General features: G+C 45.2%; 1 long non-coding RNA gene across 1 annotated transcript in view; it reads left to right on the top strand.

Moving 5' to 3' along the window:
• Positions 1-5,385, top strand: part of LOC105533260 — a 7,205-nt gene extending 1,820 nt beyond the window's left edge. The window contains exon 2 of the long non-coding RNA XR_001005096.1: positions 3,799-5,385. This is a non-coding gene — a long non-coding RNA (uncharacterized LOC105533260). The remainder of the gene's footprint in view (positions 1-3,798) is intronic.
• Positions 5,386-19,068: the final 13,683 nt, after the last annotated feature.

Raw genomic sequence — 19,068 nt, 5'->3', positions numbered from 1 at the left:
GGCTCACTGCAACCTCCGCCTCCCTGGTTCAAGGGATTCTCCTGCCTCAGCCTCCTGAGTAACTGGGATTACAGGTGCACACCACCATGCTCAGTTAATTTTTGTATTTTTAGTAGGGACAGGGTTTCACCATGTTGGCCAGGCTGGTCTCAAATTCCTGACTTCAGGTGATCCACCCGCCTCGGCCTCCCAAAGTCCTGGGATTACAGGTGTGAGCCACCGCACCCGGCCGGGAAATCTCTCTTACAGAAATAAAGGCAGTTGGCCGGGTGTGGTGACTCACCTGTAATCTTAGAACTTTGGGAGGGTGAGGCAGGCATATCATTTGAGCCCAGGAGTTCAAGACCAGCCTGGGCAAAATGGTGAAGCCCTTTCTCCACCAGAAATACAAAAAATTAGCCAGGTGGGGTGGCTCATGCCTGTAGTCCGAGCTCCTCCGGAGGCTGAGGTGGGAGGATCATCTGAGCCTGGGGAGGTCAAGGCTGCAATGAGCCATGATTGATCTACAACTGTCCTCCAGCCTGGGCCACAAAGCGAGACCCTGTGTCAAAAAAAAAAAAAAAAAAGAGATTTTTCACCTTGGATTCCTGGGTCAGGGGATGATGGGTATTTTCATTCATAGTCTCAGATGACTTTCACAAACAATGGAAACAGTTTCCAGGCTCCTCTGCTTCTCACCTCCAAAATGCCTTTTTTCCTGTATCATTATCAGTCCTAAATGTTCTGGCTAATCAATTGAGCCACTGTTTATAGATTTGCAGGCCATTGGGATTTACCATTACTCTTTTTAATGAGGCTGAAATGTGAAGTTTATCTCAACCGCAAGTTTATTCAGCAAGGGTCAGTGGTTTCACTTAACAGTCTGGCTCTGAGGCTGGCTGTGGCCCTGTTATCCACGGTGAGCACCGCGGGAATGCAGGCAAGGGCTGTGAGAGGCTTGGACGAAGGCTCCACCCAGGAGAGATCTGGGTGGGCATTGGTGACCAGTAGAACCTAGGTGTCCTGGGCCAGTGCCCTTGGGGACTAGTCTTCTTCACCCCAGGCATCTTCTTTGTTCTGGAATGAGCCTGCCCATCCCTCAGGAAGACTGAAAGGAATTTAGTCAGAATAATATTACTGATTTTTGTCCAGACTTGAATTTATCCATAGAGTTCTGAGACCTGTCATATCCTCTGAGTGAGCTCTATCCAGGTCCCCTTCCCTGAATTACTCCTGTCCTCTCCTCACTGACTGGGATGACACCTAATTTTACAACCTGCTCTAGCATCTTTGCTCCCACCATGACAGTAAACTCCTTGAGACTGCTGGCATCTTGGGAGGTGATTAGATTCAGAAGAGGTTGAGAGATTGGGGCCCCTATGATGGGATTAGTGTGTCCTTTTAAGAAGAGGAAGAGACTGGAGCTCCCAATCTCTTCACCACCTAAGGATATGGCAAGAAGGCAGCTGACTGCCAGGCGGGAAGAGGGCCCTCACCAGGAACTGAAACTGCTGGTTCCCTAACCTCAGACTTCCAGGGTCCAGAATTGTGAGAAACAAATGTCTGTTGTTTACCCAATCGATCGGTGGTATTTTGTTATGGCGCCACAAGCTGACTAAACAAGCACCAAAACCAAACCAGTAACTGCCCCTTTCCGGTCTCGGACCCAGTATTAAGAAATTCTGGTCACAGCGTTTATTCATCCATTTAACAAATATTTAGTAAGTGCTTCTGTGCCAGGCATTTTTCTAGGCCTGGTGATCATTTAATCAATAAAAGACAAACACCTGCTCCCTGATGCTTACAATCTGAAAGACAGACAATAAAGAAAAATATAATAACAGTAGTGGATTATATGGATGTGTTTCAGCAATTTATTGCTGGGTAACAAATGATCTTAAGACATAAAAACGCCAGGCATGGTGGCTTATGCCTGTAATCCCAGCACTTTGGGAGGCCGAGGTGGGCAGATCACGAGGTCAGGAGTTCGAGACCAGCCTGGCCAGCATGGTGAAACCCCGTTTCTACTAAAAATACAAAAATTAGCCAGGCGTGGTTGTGGGCGCCTGTAATCCCAGCTCCTTGGGAGGCTGAGGCAGGAGAATCACTTGAAACCAGAATGCAGAGGTTGCAGTGAGCCAAGATCATGCCATTGTACTGCAGCCTGGGTGACAGAATGAGACTCCATCTCAAAAAAAAAAAAAAAAAATTGTTTGTATATATATATAAATATATAAACAACCTTTATATTATCTCTCATTCTGTGGGCTGATTGGGCTCAGCTGGGCAGCTCTTCTGCTCCATGTAACAGAGGCTGGGGCTGCCATCATCTGGAACCCAGCTGGTCCAACACATTCAAGAGGCTCCTGCACAGGGCTGCAGTTGGTGCTGGCTGTTGACTGGGAACTCACTGAGGCTGTGAACCGGGTGACTTGGGTTCTCATCCACCTATTCCTTCATGTGCCCTGGCTGCTTCTGGCTCCACATCTGGGGTCTGGGTATTTCAAGTGGCCAAGTTAGAACCACAAGGCATCTTATGCTGGAACCTCAGAAGTCAGGCAACATCACGTTCCTCATGTTCTAGTCACCAAAGCAAGTCCCAAATCCAAAAAGAAGGGGATTAGGATCAGCTCTTGATAGGGGATGGCAGGGTCACATTGCTAAAGAGCATGTGGGATGGAAGATATTGTTGAGGCCGTCTTTGGAAAAGGACTTTTATAGTTACAAAGTGATATGTGATAAAAAGAAAAAATAGGCCAGGCGCGGTGGCTCACACCTGTAACCCCAGCACTTTGGGAGACCGAGGCAGGTGGATCATGAGGTCAAGAGATCAAGACCATCCTGGCCAACATGGTGAAACTCCGTCTCTACTAAAAATAGAAAAATTAGCTGGGCGTCGACCAGGTGCAGTGGCTTACACCTGTAATCCCAGCACTTTGGGAGGCCAAGGTGGGCGGATCATGAGGTCAGCAGATCGAGACCATCCTGACTAACACAGTGAAACCCCGCCTCTACTAAAAATACAAAAAATTAGCTGGGCGTGGTGGCCGGCACTTGTAGTCCCAGCTACTCGGGAGGCTGAGGCAGGAGAATGGCATGAACCCGGGAGGCAGAGCTTGCAGTGAGCCGAGATCGCGCCACTGCACTCTAGCCTGGGCGACAGAACAAGACTCCGTCTCAAAAAAAAAAAAAAAAAAAAATTAACTGGGCATGGCGGCGCGCACTTGTAGTCCCAGCTGCTCGGGAGGCTGAGGCAGGAGAATCGCTTGAACCCAGGAAGCAGAGGTTGCAGTGAGCCGAGATAGTGCCACTGCACTCCAGCCTGGCGACCGAGCAAGACTTGGTCTCAAAAAAAAAAAAAAAGAAAATACAAAGTTGAAAGTTGACAATCAATGCAAGGTAATACAGGTGGCATTTTAAGTAGGGTGGTCACGGTGGGCCTCATGAAGGTGCCATTTGAACAGACTTGAAGAGGAGAGAAACTGAGCCATGCAGATATGTGCAAAGGAAGAACCTTCCAGAATCACCCTCATGTACCCCTATGCTCTGTACATACCCAGCGCTCTGCACTGAGGCAGACCCTAAAGCTGCAGTGGGAATGGAGGTAGATACACTTATGGAAAGAAAGACTTCTTCAAAGAATGGTGGCGACCCAGGTCTCCCCTTCTGCTGTGGCTCTTAGAGGACCTGGAGTTGGAGAGGGGAAGTCACTGGCATGTGGAGGAAGACTAGGAGAGGAGGGGGAGGCCAAAGTGTGTCCCACCTTCACTCCACCTCTCTGCTCTCTCTCTCCTATATTGAGTGCCTCCCTCCCCAGAGTTGTGGTCACTGATAAGGAGGACCCTGAGGGCAACCACACCTTGCCATGCAGAGCACCTGGCTTCTCACCTGCCAACCTCACTCTGACCTGGCTGCAGGAAGGGACGGAGCCAACTCTGGACTCAAGACTCAAGGGGATCAGACCCAGAGAGATGAGACATACCAGGGCTGGGCAGCTGTGGGGGTCCTTCCAGAGAGGAGCTGAGATACACCTACCTGGAGGGGCTCCTCAGTGTGACTGGGTGAGGTGTTTTCAGAGGACCAGGGTTGAGGGTGGGGGCATCTCATCCAGACCCTGCCCCCCTCTCTGCCCCAGGACCCAAGGCCCCCTTCCTCCCTCCTCAATGGAGATGCTGGGGATGTCCTTAGTCACCCTCTGAGTACTCACACATCACCCCTTATTTGGAAGTTTTTCTTGTTCTAACCTCCTTCCTTCCTGCTGCACCTTCTTCCCCAGCCCCAGGCTCTGGCCTCTCTCTCTCCTCTTCTACCCTCTAGCCGGTAATGACTGATTTCCCACTGAGGAGCCAGCTCTAGGGGAGAGTCTGGGCTCTCGGTGAGGTTGGGAGAAGGAAAAGGCTTATGGGCCAGGGGATGGGAGGGAGAATGGGCACAGCCAGAGCAGAAGTGAAAAGGTTAGGGGAGGCGATAAAGACAGATGTTTCCATATCACCATTTTTCTTTCATGGTCCAAGGGAGCTGTCCTTCCTCCAGGCCCAGGGAAGTGAAAAAAGAAGCAGGAACAGTGAAATACGCCACAGGAAAGAAAAATCTTAGTGATCCCTCCTGCTGTCTCTCTCCTTTTGTCTATTCTGGCAAATTTTGTAAGTGAAATTTGTTACCAAGATGTGAAAATCTTATTATAAGAAAGTCTCTAAATATTTGAGAATAAAATGATCAATGTCTCAGCTCTGCAGGCTGAAAAAACAGAATCTTTACAAAATAAAATCATGTTTGGAAAACTTCTCCTCTGAGGGATAGCAAAGCCTGCACTGAATAAGCTCTAAGGAGGTGCTGAAATGACAGCCATTTATTTGCCTGTGTAAGCTCAGGCAGGTGTTGGAATTGAGGAAGGATAGGTAATGAAAAAAGTAACCATGTGCTTGGGGCACAGTGACGGTGATGACCACAGAATCAACACAGTAAGCTCTAGTATTTGCATCGTAGTCCAGTTCATTCAAGCAAAGCTATCTCCAATAGGGAATTTACCCTGTACAGAACATGTGCGTTTTGATTTCACCTTTTCTGACTGACCCTTTGCTCATGACAATAGTGAAAAAATACAGCCCTGGGTGGAGATTTAAGATGCTAACGAGTCATCAGATGTATGAACATGCATGTACAGCTACTGCACATGTGCACCCAGAAGACCACCCAGAGCATGCTTACTAGTAACCCCTCTTCCCACCCACCTCCTACGAATAATCATGTAAGACTCCCATAAAGGGAGTTTCTCCAGCAGTAATCAATGCTGTCTCATCCATAGGCGCAGCCCGCCCTGAATCCTCTCTCTCAGGGTATACAGTTTATTTTGCACTTAACTTTCAAAATAGTATTTTTCCTTTGTAATAAATTGCTTTGTACTTCTCCTTTGCTGCATGTTTCTTATTTAAATTCTTTTAAATGAAGAAGTCAAAAACCACAGTATTACAACAGCCGTCAACATTTCTGGTGCCATGACTCAGACAGAGGTTTGTATGCTTCATTGGTTTCAGTTCCCCTTCACTCCTGGTGAGTGCTGTGGCAGCCCCAGACCCCTGATTGACTATCACTGCTTTCCCCAGATCTATTCTATGAAAGTTTTGGGGGAGGACCTTTTAAATCACTCACATTATTTGAGCAAGTGATTGTGATTGCTTTCCATTTGGCTGCTGTTTTTGTAATGTTTACAATTAATTTATTTGGATGGAACACCCTGATTATTCAGCCTTTGGACTCTTGCTGCTTCTGTTTCACCTTTTGTTTTACTGTCCCTCCCAGGACTGCACCTGATCAGTACTTATTGGCTACTGTAACTTTTTTTTTTTTTTTTTTTGAGACAGAGTCTCACTCTGTCGCCCAGGCTGGAGTGCAGTGGCTCAATCTCGGCTCACTGCAACCTCCGCCTCACGGGCTCAAGCAATTCTCCTGCCTCAGCCTCCCAAGTAGCTGGGATTACAGGCACGCACCACCATGCCCAGCTAATTTTTGTATTTTTAGTAGAGACAGGGTTTCACCATGTTGGCCCAGCTGGTCTCGAACTCCTGACCTCGTGATCCGCCTGCCTCGGCCTCCCAAAGTGCTGGGATTACAGGCGTGAGCCACTGCACCCAGCACTTGTTTGTTAATCAACTAATCTCTTCAAAGATTTTTGTTCACCTTGAGGGACACATTAGATTACTTTTGCCAGCAGTGCCCATCCCTCCAGCTGTGTGTGTTCCGAGACTCCTTCAGGAGACGTTCCAAGAGGCCATCCATGGTGAGTGCAGGATGTGTGGCCACATGGATGTGTTGTCATGGGGACTACAACTAGGCATTCCAAGCATGATGACTGGACATTAAAAATGGCAGATCAGTGAAATAAGGAAGGGCTTGTTGGCGAGACATCCAGGCCCTCTGGCTGGCAGCAAGAACCACTTCAGTTTAGCTTGGAGATGTCCAGCACCAGTAAGACCTAGAATGGTGCATGGCAAATGCCCATGACCTCCTAGGGCCTCAGTTTCATGGGGATTCAAGGGAACACCCTGGACTCCATCGTTGTCCAGCTCAGCTCACGGGGATGCATATGACCTCCTGGATTTTGGTACATGTTTCTGTGGTTGCAGGATTCTCTTGGTACCTAGAAAGCCACCTCCTCTACTCTCACTGAAACACCTCTAGGGTATATACTAAAAATTGGAATATTTTGAAAGAGTATAAGTTAAAAGATAATAGGCCGGGTACGGTGGCTAACACCTGTAATCTCAGCACTTTGGGAGGCCGGGGTGGGCAGATCACCTGAGGTTGGGATTTCGAGACCAGCCTGACCAAGATTTTGAGAGCAGCCTGACCCCGTCTCTATTAAGAATACAAAATTAACCAGGCGTGGTGGCGCATTCCCGTAATCCCAGCTACTCGGGAGGCTGAGGCAGGAGAATCGCTTGAACCCAGGAGGTGGAGGTTGCAGTAAGCCGAGATTATACCATTGCACTCCAGCCTGGGCAAAAAGAGCGAAACTTCGTCTCAAAAAAAATAAAAATAAAAGATAATAAACAATGGTCAAAGAATAAAACTCTTGATACGATCCTCACCATTTTAAGGCTTAAGGTTTTCTTTTCCATCACCGAGTCTCTCCCTTTCCTCTCATTCTTCCACTTATAAATCTCCATAACAATTCTCATCACCCACTGTGACTTTGCTCCCTTCGGCTGATTTATCAGTTCATCCTGATGGCCTGATGGGTGACAAGCAGAGGTGAGGACTTCAAAGTCCACACCAAGTAGATCTAGTTCACTGTGGCCCTCCCTGACAGGAGGCTTGTGAAGTTGGCAGGGCTTCGGTCCAGGCTGTGCAGTATGGGAATCCTCATTTGCAATGTCTGGAGATCTTCATTTTTCTAACTAGTAATAACCATCTTGTTATGTTTGCACTTCTTTGCATTTTACCCCCTTTGAATTCTGTCCTCCCATGAAAATTTATTGTCCTTTTTGATCCGTCTGCATTCATAGACTTGCATTTGCTTTCTTTTTGTCTCTAACCCGTAAGACTGATACAAATTATCCTAAAGGTTCTTTCTTTCTGCTGTGTATGTCAGGGCTCCTCTGCCTTTGGTGAGAGCAAAGCGAGTTTTGTCTTTATCCAGAAGAAAACTTTTTTTTTTTTTTTGAGATGAAATCTTGATCTGTCACCCAGGCTGGAGTGCAGTGGCCCGATCTCGGCTCATTGCAACCTCTACCTCACTGATTCAAGCAATTCCCTGCCTCAGCCTCCCTAGTAGCTTGGATTACAGGTGTGCACCACCACGCCTGGCTAATTTTTTTGTATTTTTAATAGAGATGGGGTTTCACCACATTGGCCAGACTGGTCTCGAACTCCTGACCTCAGGCAATCTGCCCGCTTCAGCCTCCCAAAGTGCTGGATTACAGGTGTGAGCCACCGCTCCTGGTCCTGGAAGAAAACTTTAATTGCTGGGTGAAATATATTTTCTACCAAATTCCCCTTATGAGACCTAGAAAGCCTAATGGACATAGCTACTTACATGTCCTAAGCTGTTATTTTAAGGCCAAAATTAAAACATTAAAGGCACATATAAGGTTGGCCGTTACTAACCTGAAAAAAAAGATAAATGAATGTTCCATGATTAGGTCTTTTCAACAGTGCATGGTCCCAAACAATACTGTTTTACAATGAGAGGTTTGTTTGTTTGTTTGTTTGTTTTTTAATAGAAAGAAAGGAAGGCTGGGTGTGGTGGCTCATGCCTGTAATCCCAGCACTTTGGGAGGCCAAGGCGGGCGGATCACGAGATCAGGAGTTTGAGACCAGCCTGGCCAATATGGTGAAACCCCATCTCTACTACAAATACAAAAATTAGCTGGGCATGGTGGCACGCTCCTGTAGTCCCAGCTACTTAGGAGGCTGAGGCAGGAGAATCACTTGAACCTGGGAGGCAGAGGTTGCAGTGAGCTGAGATCGAGCCACTGCACTCTAGGCTGGACGAGAGAGAGAGACTCCATCTCAAAAAAAAAAAAAAAAAGGAGGATGATCAGGGATTCCCCCAAGGGCCCAGGGGTAACCTGACGTTATTCCCATTAGTAACCAGACACCTCTATACTAAGACAAGTCTCTTAAAGATTGATACCAAATATATTATGCTCATGTTATTCAAAATAATTTGGGAGGCCGGGCGCAGTGGCTCACGCCTGTAATCCCAGCACCTCGGGAGCCTGAGGCAGGTGGATCATGAAGTGAGGAGTTTGAGACCATCCTGACCAACACGGTGAAACCCCATCTCTACTAAAAATACAAAAATTGACTGGGCATGGTGGCTTGGACCTGTAATCCCAGCTACTCAGGAGGCTGAAGCAAAAGAATCACTTGAACCCGGGAGGCAGAGGTTATAGTGAGCCAAGATTGCATCACTGCACTCCAGCCTGGGCGACACAGCAAGACTCTGTCTCAAAAAAAAAACTAACATAATTAATGACTCTATAATAAGAAATATACCAGCTGGGTGCAGCAGTGGCCCTTTGGGAGGCCAAGGTGGGTGGATCACTTGAGGTCAGGAGTTTGAGACCAGCCTGGCCAACATGGTGAAACCCTGTCTCTACTAAAATTACAAAAATTAGTCGGGTGTGGTGGCGCAGGCCTGTAATCCCAGCTACTTAGGCGGCTGAGGCAGGAAAATTGCTTGAGTCCAGGAGGCGGAGGTTGCAGTGAGCTGAGATCACACCACTGCACTCCTACCTGGGTGATGAGTGAGACTCTGTCTGAAAAAAAAAAAAGAAAAGTACCTCCTACCAACAACTTTCCTCCCTTACGATCTAGTCGAGGATTACTCTTCAAACCTCTTAAGCTTGTACTCCTAGTAGTCTTTCCTCACTTGACACACAGTCTTCTGCACCCCACCCATATCAGTTTGTTCACCAAACACTCCCTGAAGAGTCCAGTCCTGCTGGAACAACTCATAGCAGGGTATCCTATTGCCCACCTAAAACAAAAAGCAACCTAGGCTCACTGTCTGTATCTCCCTGTCTCAGGTAACATAGAGAAACAACCAAATCCTCTTAGAGACCTACTTCATTAGTCTGTTCCAGATACCAGGAAAAAGTCACAAAACTAGTCATAAATTCCCAAGTCCCAATAAATTAACTGCTAAACATAACTTTTGGTGTCTTTAGTTACCAAGACAGAGTGGAAAAGGCACATAGAGATCAAAGGGAAGAAAAGAGAGACAAAAGACAGGCCCAATTGTTGGCCTTCACTCACTATGCAAAAACTCCCACCTCCAGGTTAACCTGGGTGGAACCCAAAGGCTATTGCTGCATTTATTTATTTATTTATTTATTTATTTAGAGACGGAGTCTCTCTCTGTCGCCCAGGCTGGAGTGCAGTGGCCCGATCTCAGCTCACTGCAAGCTCCACCTCCCGGGTTCATGCCATTCTCCTGCCTCAGCCTCCCAAGTAGCTGGAACTACAGGTGCCCACCACCTCGCCCGGCTATTTTTTTGTATTTTTTAGTAGAGACGGGGTTTCACCGTGTAGCCAGGATGGTCTCGATCTCCTGACCTCGTGATCTGCCCGTCTCGGCCTCCCAAAGTGCTGAGATTACAGGCTTGAGCCACCGCGCCCGGCCCTATTGCTGCATTTATAAAAAGCATGGACACTGGAGCTAAATAAGTAACAAAGGCCTTCAGGCTTGCAAACCCTCTGGAGCCTGTCATCAATGTGACAAAGAAGGGCAATGGAAGAAGGACTGTCTCCAACTCTGAAGGGAGGAGGGACTCCTAATTCCTTATTGTCCCTGGCTAAAGACTAAAGAGGCCAAAGGCAAACAACAGCTCCTATGTGGCCATCAGTCCCAGTCACAGCAATGGAGCCTCGGGTGACCCTGGACATGACAGGCAAAAATATCAATATCCTTTTAAAGACAGAGGCTGGCCTGTCAGTTCTCACTTTCTGCCCGGGGCCTCTGTCTACCAAACACGTCACTGTCATTGGTGTTAATAACAAATTCCAAACTAGGATTTTCACTCTACCACGCAGCTGACCAACTTCTGCTGCAGTAAAACTTAGGGGTGTAGGCCTTTGGTGTGTTTATCAAAAATAAAAAATGATTCCTTTTAAGTCATCACAGAAACTTGAAACAAAGACTCCAAGCTATTCCTATGAAGCACTGGAGGATCTAAGGCCCCTGTCCAAAAGCAGCCAAGACCCAAAACATTAGGCAATTAATGTCACCTCAGCATAAGCTTCTGTTCAAGAAAGCAACTCACAGTGACATGTGATGTTTTCATTTTCTTATTTGCTTACTGCATTTTAGGCGCTCTTAGTAAAACGACCTTATCTGCTAAAGAAATAATAAACCATACTACTAGCTTATAAAAATCAACTCAGCTTTGCTGGCTTAGCATGACTACCAAAAGTTAAAAATACGCAGAACCTGTGTCTCAGGAAGAATGGGCCAACATTTCCATACACCTCCTGGAACAAACTTTGGACCATAATATGGGAATATCTGGCTAAACAAACAATACAAAGAGAGTTCCTTGGACCTGGCTACTGCCAGTTCAAACTTCCATTTTTATTTGTGAATAGCAGCTTCACTCTGCCACGGGGAAAATTGCTTTCTTACCTTGCTTTTAACCCAGAGCAATTCCCCTTCTGCCTTTACAGCAACCATGCCAGTTTCACTCCTTTTATAGAAAAACTCCACGAGAGAGTCAGTATATCTAAACCTTTCTCACAGAATCATTTATACACCTCATGATAGAACCCTAAAAGGGGAACCTTATTTCAAAAAACTTATTAACACCACACAACTCTACCATCCTCTAATTAGTCCAGTGACTACCAAATTTCCATTACTTTTACCACCTCGATGCAAAATGCTTTTGCAGCACAAATTTCACCATCACATAGAATTTGTTTGTGTTGGCCAGGCGCAGTGGCTCACGCCTGTAATCCCAGCACTTTGAGAGGCTGAGGCGGGTGGATCATGAGGTGAGGAGATTGCGACAATCCTGGCCAACATGGTGAAATCCCGTCTCTACTAAAAATACAAAAATTAGCTGGACATGGTGGCATGTGCCTGTAGTCCCAGCTACTTGGGAGGCTGAGGCAGGAGAATCGCTTGAACCAGGGAGTCGGAAGTTGCAGTGAGCTGAGATCACACCACTGTGCTCCAGCCTGGCGACAGAGTGAGACTCTGTCTCAAAAAAAAAAAAGAATTTGTTTGTATTTGTGGATCTTCAGCACATCTACAACTCCCTCCACAATGAAGGGACAATGTCCCATCGTTTACATTTCCCCTTATCTACCTTTTGCATTGGCTAACATATCTCTCCCTTTCCCCATGTACCAACATCACAAGAGCCACCTCTGAGCAGGATTCCTTGTTCCCTTGGGGTTAGTGCTATCCTCTCTATTGGGACTAGCAGAGCCAGCCACAGAGACAGAGCCTTGGGAATCCAGCATAAACTGTCTCAGGAGACCACAGTGGCCCTCTGACGAACAGCAGAGAGCCTCACCAGACTTCAGCAACAGCTGGACTTCCTGGCAGTCCTACAAAACCGAAGAGCCTTAGACCTTCTCACAGCTGGACAGTGAGGAACATGTTTGTATCGAAAAGAAGAATGTCATTTTTGCATCAATCAAATTACAAATATATATTTAATAGCATTTTCTTGCAACAAGAAAATCATTACCCAGGCAGACAAAATTGAATATTTAGGAGCGTCCGTGGGAACTTGGAAACAATGGCTGTTTTCTGCCTTGCTCCCTTTGACAATGCCAGTCATTACCATATGTTTAGCTCTAACTTTTGGTCCAACTTTGTTTAAAGTGCTGATTTCCCAGTCTGGCCAACATGTCGAAACCCTGTCTCTATTTAAAATACAAAAAATTAGCCGGGTGTGGTGGCAGGCATTTGTAATCCCAGCTACTTGGGAGGCTGAGGCAGGAGAATTGCTTGAACCTGGGAGGCGGAGGTTGCAGTGAGCTGAGAGCTGAGATCATGCCATTGCACTCCAGCCTGGGCGTCAGAGCCGCACTGTCTCAAAAAAAAAAAAAAAAAATGCTGATTTCTTGCTCTGTCACCTATAGCAAATCCCGGTTCATGTGACAGTTTTGCAAGGCTTCCAACCTTTGGCTGCTAATGAGCTATCTCACATCTTGCCCACCAGTCCCCTGAAAGACATGGCTTACACACTGTTAGATTAGGCAGGAAAAGACTTCAGGGCCCAGGTTAGGCAAGGAACAATGCTGCACTCAGCAGGAAGCAGCTCTGGAAGAAATGACCTAGCCTCTCATCCTCCCATGTGACTGTGGGTCCTAAGATCTTTTAGGGAGGAATTGAGGCAGGATAGGGAGTCAAGGAAGTAACTATGTCCTTGGGATGCAGCAACAGTGATAACCATACAGTCAACACAATAAGCTCCAGCATTCACATTGTAGACCAGCTCATTCAAGCAAAGCTATCTCCAGTAGGGAATTTACCCTGTAAAGAGAGCATGCGCATTTTGATTTTACCTGTCATCAGACTGACCCTTTGCTCATTACAATAGTAAGAAACACACCCCTGGGTAGAGATTTAAGATGCTTATGAGACATGAGATGCATGAACAAGCGTGTATAGCTACTGCACATGTGCATCCGGAGGACCACCCACCCAGAGGACCATGCAGAACATGCTTACTAATAACACCTCTTCCCACCTCTTTATGAATAATCATGTAAGACCCCCATAAAGGGAGTTTCTGCAGCAATTATCAACGCTGTCTCATCCTTAGGAGCAGCCCACCCTGAATCCTCTCTCTCAGGGTATACTGTCTACTCTGCACTTAACTTTCAAAATATCATTTTTCCTTTGCAATAAATTGCTCTGTACTGCATCTCCTTTGCTGTGTGTCTCTTGTTTACATCTTTTAAATGAAGAAGACAAAGACAGAGGTATCACAGGTGTCATCAACAGAACCTCTATGTCCTCCTTAGGAAAGTGAAATGAACACCCAATGCCCAGATTTTGGTTATGATACATCATTCTCCAATAAAAGGAACCAGGACTCCTTAGAAAAATAGCTGGTTCTAGGAGTGAAATAGGAAAAATACAAGATGAGCCCGGAACATCTTGAAATGTTACCAAAGAGCTGGGCAGGGTGGCTCACGCGTATAATCCCAGCACTTTGGGAAGCTGAGGCAGGCGAATCACAAGGTCAGGAGTTTGAGACCAGCCTGGCCAACATGGTGAAACCCCATCTCTACTAAAAATACAAAAAATTAGCCGGGCATAGTGGTGGGTGCCTGTAATCTCAGCTACTTGGGAGGCTGAGGCAGGAGAATAGCTTGAACCTGGGATGCGGAGGTTGCAGTGAGCCGAAATCACTCCAGTGCACACCAGCCTGGGCAACAGAGCAAGACTCCATCTCAAAAAAAAAAAAAAAAAAAAAAAAGAAAGAAAAGAAAAAAAGAAATGCTGGAAAAGAAGAAGCCTCCACCCACTCCACAACCCATACCACCAAAAAATGAGGGCAGGTCAGAGGGACACAGGAGTCAACCTGCAAGAGCTCCCTATGGACAAAGCTGCAATAATTTGAGCAACAAAGTAACAATAGTATTGGATTATAACCCAAACTATAAAATAAATATCCATTCCATACTAAAATTCATAAATGATTGAGTAAATAAATAAATAGGGAAGAAGGGACAAATCTTCCTTACAGAAGAATTCCAAAAAATATATTAAGGGAAACCCCCTTCCAGGGGGTGGAGCTTTATTTCTCTCAGCTTGATGTGGGTTGGACTTGCCAACTTGCTTCCAAAGACTTGCGTATGAAAAGGGAAAAATAGTAACCTCACAGTAGAGAAATGTGGCAGATGCCACCTTAACTAAGCAGTCAACGTCGTGTTAACATCTTGCCCCCCAGAAATGATGTGATGAAGACACTCCCCACTATGGTATTCTTCCCTTAAACCTATAACCCCAATCTAATCATGAGGAGGCATTAGACAAATCCAAAGTGAGGGACATTCTGCAAATTATCTGTCCAGTATTCTTCAAAACTTTCAAGATCATGAAAATAGATAAAGACTGAGAAACTCACAGATCAGAAGAGACTAAGGAGGCCTAAAAACTAAATGCATTATTGTGCCCTGGATTGGATTCTTGAACAGAAAAAGGACATTAGTGGAAAAACTGGTAAAATTCAAATAAAGTCCATGGTTTAAATAATAGTATTATACCAATGTTAAGTTCTTAGTTTGTTAGTCTTGACATGGTTTTGTTAGATGTTAACATTTTTTTTTTTTTTTGAGACGTAGGTTTTTGCTCTTGTTGCCCAGGCTAGAGTGCAATGGTGTGATCTCGGTTCACCGTAACCTCTGCCTCCCGGGTTCAAGCGATTCTCCTGCCTCAGCCTCCCAAGTAGCTAGGATTACAGGCATGCATCACCACCTTGGCTAATTTTGTGTTTTTAGTAGAGACAGGGTTTCTCCATGTTGGTCAGGCTGGTCTTGAACTCCCAACCTCAGGTGATCCGCCCACCTTGGCCTCCCAAAGTGCTGGGATTACAGGCGTGAGCCACTGCTCCTGGCCTAGATGTTAACATTAAGAGAAGCTGGGGTATTTGAAAACTCTATGTTCTAACTTCGTAACTTTTCTCTAAATCTCATATTAATCTGAGATTAATTGATTTAAAAAGTAAGATGAAATATACATATTTGAGATAAATAGAATCAGTAAATTAATCACATTTCAAAACGGAAAGCATTGGCCTATATGGTTTCACTAATGAATTCTACCAAACATTTAAGGAAAAACATACCAATTTTCCAAAAGATAGGCATAGAGGAAATATTTTCTTTTTTCTTTTTTTTTTTGAGACAGAGTCTCGCTCTGTCACCCAGGGTGGAGTGCAGTGGTGTGATCTCAGCTCATTGCAACCTCCGCCTCCTGGGTTCAAGGGATTCTCCTGCCTTAGCCTCCTGAGTAGCTGGGACTACAGGCGTGTGCCACCATGCCTGGCTATTTTTTTCTTGTATTTTTAGTAGAGACGGGGTTTCACCATGTTAGCCAGGATGGTCTTGATCTCCTGACCTTGTGATCTGCCTGCCTTGGCTTCCCAAAGTGCTGGAATTACAGCTGCAAGCCACCACGCCCGACCTATATTTTCTAACTCATTTCATGAGGTCAGCATTACCCTAATTCCCAAAGACTTTACATGAAAAGAAAACCACAGACCCATATCTTTCAAAAACATGAAAAATTCTCAACAACATATGAATAAACAAGATTCACAATATATAAAAGCAACTATACATCCTAGGTATACAAAGTTGGGTCAGCATTTGAAACTCAATTGATGTCATCCATTACATCAACAGGCTAGAAAAGAAAAATCACATCATCACATCAATAGATGCAGAGACTAAGGTCAGGACGAGGCAGTGATGACTTTCTCATCACTGCTTTCCAACATCATACTGGAAGTCCTAGCTAATGCAATAAGACAAGAAAATAAAATAAAAGGTATACATAATGGGAAAGAAGAAATAAAACTGTCTCTGTTCACAGATGACATAATTTTCTATGTAGAAAATAAAAAGAAATTCACAAAAAATCTCCTGGAACTAACAAGCAATTATAGTAAGACTGCAGGATAGAAAATTAATATGTAAGCTGGGCGTGGTGGTGCACACCTATAATCCCAGTGCTTCGGGAGGCTGAGACGGGTGGATCACCCGAGGTCGAGAGTTTGAGACTAGCCTGACCAACATGGAGAAAACCCGTCTCTACTAAAAATACAAAAAATTAGCTGGGCATGGTGGCACATGCCTGTAATCCCAGCTACTCGGGAGGCTGAGGTAGGAGAATTGCTTGAACCTGGGAGGCAGAGGTTGCAGTGAGCCAAGATTGCACCATTGCACTCCAGCCTGGGCAACAAGAGCGAAACTCTGTCTCAAAAGAAAGAAAGAAAGAAAGAGAAACAAAACAAAAGAAAATTAATATGTAAAAGTCAGTCACTGTCCTATGCACCAGCCAGCAATAAATACATAGAATTTGAAATTTAAAACACAATACGATGTACATTAGCACCCCTTGAAAGTGAAATACTTGGGTACAAATTTAACCAGTTTTGTGCAAGATCTATATGAACAAAATAGTAAAACTTTGATGAAAGAAATCAAAGAAGAACTAAATAAATGGAGAGGTAGGCCAGGTGCGGTGGCTCATGCCTGTAATCCCAGCACTTTGGGAGGCCGAGGTGGGTAGATTACTTGAGGTCAGGAGTTTGAGACCAGCCTGGCCAACATGGCGAAACCCTGTCTCTATTAAAAATACAACACTTATCTAGGCATGGTGGTACGTGCCTGTAATCCCAGCTACTCAGGAGGCTGAGGCAGGACAATCACTTGAACCCAGGAGATGGGGGTTGCAGTGATCTGAGATCACGCCACTACACTCCAGCCTGGGTGACAGAGGGAGACTCTGTCTCAAAATAAAATAAAATAAATAAATACATACATACATACATAAATGGAGAGATATGCTAGATTCAAGAGCAGGAAGAGCCAATATTGTTAATATGTCAGTTCTTCCCAACCTTATCTATAGAATCAGTGCAATCCTAGTCAAAACCCCAGAACGTTGTTTTGTGTATACTCACAGGCTGATTTAAAAATTTATATGGAGAGGCAGGGTGCGGTGGCTCAGGCCTGTAATCCCAGCACTTTGGGAGGCTGAGGTGGGTGGATCACCTGAGGTCAGGAGTTCAACACCAGCCTGGCCAACATGGTGAAACCCCATCTCTACTAAAAATACAAAAATTAGCTGGGTGTGGTGGTGGGCACCTGAAATCCCAGCTACTTGGGAGGCTGAGGCAGGAGAATTGCTTGAACCCAGGAGGTAGAGGTCGCAGTGAGCTGAGATCATGTCATTGTACTGCAGCCTGGGCAACAGGAGTGAAACTCTGTCCCCCACAACGCCCCCCCCCAAAAGAAAAGGTTTATATGGAGAGGCAAAAGGCTAGTCAGCACAATATAGAAGGAAAACAAAGTCAAAGTACTGCCACACCTGACTTCAAGACTTTCTATAAAGCTGCAGTAATCCAGACAGATAATTGGTATAGTCATTGTTGGAAGCAGTATGAAGGTTCCTCAAAAAATTAAAATATAAAACTACCATATGATCCAGCAATCCTACCACTGAATATATATTCAAAGAGAATAAAATCTGTGTGTCGAAGAGATATCTGCACTTCCACGTTCATTGCAGCATTATTCTTTCTTCTTTCTTTAGAGGTGGGGTATCACTGCATTGCCCAGCTTGGTCTCAAAATCCTGGCCTTAAGTGATCTTCTTGCCTCAGCCTCCTGAGTAACTGGATTAGATGTGCGAGCCACCACACCTGGCTGCAGTGTTATTCTCAAGAGCCAAGATATGGAATCAACCTAAGTATCCATCAATGGATTAGTGGATAAAGAAAATGTGGTATATATACACACTGGGATACTAGTCAGTCAACAACATGAATGAATCCAGAAGACATTACGTTAAGTGAAATAAGCCAGGCACAGAAAAACAAACATGATCTCACATATATGTGGAGTGCAAAAAAAGCCAAACTCATATACATGGAGAGTAAACCGGTAGTTATCAGAGGCTGGGAGGTGGGAAGAGTGGGGAGGGGTAAGCAAATGACACAAAATTTCTTTTCTTTTCTTTTTTTTTCTTTTTTAAGACAGAGTCTTGGCTGGGTGCAGTGGCTCACACTTGTAATCCTAGCACTTTGGGAGGCTGAGGCAGGCAAACTGCCTGAGCTCAGAAGTTCGAGACCAGCCTGGGTAACACAGTGAAACCTCATCTCTACTAAAATATAAAATAAATTAGCCAGGCATGGTGGCATGCGCCTGTAGTCCAAGTTACTTGGGAGGCTGAGGCAGGAGACTTGCTCAAACCCAGGAGGTGGAGGTTGCAGTGAGCTGAGATCATGCCACTGCACTCCAGCCTGGGAAATAGAGTGAGACTCTACAAAAAGATAGAGTCTCTCTTTGTCACCCAATCTGGAGTGCAGTAGCGTGATCTTGGCTCATTTGCAGTCTCTGCCTCTTGGGTTCAAGTGATTCTGGTGCCTCAACCTCCTGAGTAGTTGGGGCTATAGGCATGTGACACCACACCCAGCTACTTTTTGTATTTTTAGTTTCACCATGTTGACCAGTCTAGTCTTGAACTCCTGACCTCAAGTGATCCACCCACCTTGGCCTCCCAAAGTGCTGGGATTACAGGCATGAGCCACCACAACTGACCAACACAAAAGTTCAATTAGACAGGAAGAATAAGTTTAAGAGATCTATTGTACTTTATGGTGACTAAACTTAGTGACCACATATTTTATATATTTAAAATTATAAGAGAAATTATTTGAAGCATTATTACCACAAAAAGTATGTGAGGTAATGTATATATTAATGACTTGCTTTAGCCATTTCACAATGTATACATATATGAAAACAAGATGCTGTACACCCAAATATAACTTTTATCTGTCAACCAAAATAATTCAATTTTGAAAAGACAGTGTGGTATTGGCAAAAGAATAGA

The sequence above is a fragment of the Mandrillus leucophaeus genome, unplaced genomic scaffold, assembly GCF_000951045.1.
Source record: "Mandrillus leucophaeus isolate KB7577 unplaced genomic scaffold, Mleu.le_1.0 Scaffold1234, whole genome shotgun sequence".
NCBI classification, from domain to species: domain Eukaryota; kingdom Metazoa; phylum Chordata; class Mammalia; order Primates; family Cercopithecidae; genus Mandrillus; species Mandrillus leucophaeus.
The sequence above is the reverse complement of the archived record's forward strand: the minus strand, read 5'-3'. Positions and strand labels throughout refer to the sequence as shown.